Raw genomic sequence first — 1,578 nt, 5'->3', positions numbered from 1 at the left:
ATAACCTGACTTGATCAGTATCCATTATATACATGTAATAAGATGTTTGCATGAACCCCATACATTTGTACAAAAAAAAATACAATGTGTGCTAATTTTTTTTTTTTTGTATTTTTGGTAGAAACAGGGTTTCACCATGTTGGCCAGGCTGGTCTCGAACTCCTAAGCTCAAGTTGTCTGCTGGCCTTGGCTTCCTAAAGTGCTGGGATTACAGGCACAAGCCACTGCTCCTGGCCAGAATATACATTCTTTTCATCAGCACATGGAACATTCCCCAAGACAGACCATATGATAGACCATAAAGCAAGTCTCAATACACTTAAAAAATTGAAGTTATATCAAGTATCCTTTTAGATCACAATGGAATAAAACTGTAAATTAATTACAAAAGGTATGCTCAAAACTGTATAAATACATGGAAATTAGATGATCTGCTCTTGAATGATCTTTGGATCAACAGTGAAATCAAGAAGGAGATTCAAAATTCTTTGAGCTGAACAATAAGAGTGCCACAACTTACCAAAGCCTCTGGGATATAGTAAAAGAAGTGCTAAGAGGAAAGTTAATTGCATTAAATGCCTACATCAAAAAATCTGAAAGAGTGCAAATAGAAAATCTAAAGTCATAGCTCAAGGAAGTAGAGAAAGAACAAATCAAACCCACACCCAGTAGAAGAAAAGAAATAACAAAGATCAGAGCAGAACCTAATGAAATTGAAACAAACAAACAAATTCAAGATAAATGAAACAAAAAGTAGCTTCTTTGAAAAGATGATTAAAATTGATAGACCATTAGTGAGATTAACCAAGAAGAGAGATGATCTAAAGAAGCTCACTTAGAAATAAAATGGGAGAAGACTATACTTTCAGGTATCATTTCTATAATTTGTTACTAGAGAAGTTTCTCTGAATGTGTAGAGCACCAAAAATCACAAGCATTCCTATACACCAATAACAGACAAATAGAGAGCCAAATCATGAGTGAACTCTCATTCACAATTGCTACAAAGAGAATAAAATACCGAGGAATACAACTAACAAGGGATGTGAAAGATCTCTTCAAGGAGAACTACAAAGTGCTACTCAAGGAAATAAGAGAGGACACAAACAGATGGAAAAACATTCCATGCTCATGGTTAGGAAGAATCAATATTGTGAAAATGACCATACTGCCCATAATACCTAACGACCCCACAAAGCCAATCCTAAGGAAAAAAAAAAAAAAAAAAAGCTGAAGGCATCATGCTACCTGACTTTAAACTATACTACAGAGCCAGAGTAATCAAAACAGCATAGCCATGGTACCAAAACAGAGATATAGACCAATGGAACAGAACAGATGCCTCAGAAATAACTCCACAAATCTACATCCATCTGATCTTTGACAAACCTGATAAAAACAAGCAATAGGGAAAGGATTCCCTATTTAATAAATAGTTTGAGGAAACTGACTAGCCATATGCAGAAAGCTGAAACTGGATCCCTTCCTTACACCTTATACAAAAATTAACTCCAGATAGATTAAAGATTTAAACATATGACCTAAAACCATAAAAACTCTAGAAGAAAACCTAGGCAA

The 1,578-nt window shown here is 34.7% G+C and overlaps 1 pseudogene; it reads left to right on the top strand.

Moving 5' to 3' along the window:
* The first annotated feature begins 853 nt into the window (after nt 1-853).
* LOC119467894 lies at nt 854-985 on the top strand (annotated as a pseudogene).
* The last annotated feature ends 593 nt before the right edge of the window (nt 986-1,578 follow it).

This window comes from Cebus imitator, unplaced genomic scaffold, assembly GCF_001604975.1.
Source record: "Cebus imitator isolate Cc_AM_T3 unplaced genomic scaffold, Cebus_imitator-1.0 Scaffold347, whole genome shotgun sequence".
In the NCBI taxonomy this organism is placed as follows: domain Eukaryota; kingdom Metazoa; phylum Chordata; class Mammalia; order Primates; family Cebidae; genus Cebus; species Cebus imitator.
This window is presented reverse-complemented; position numbering and strand designations above follow the sequence as displayed.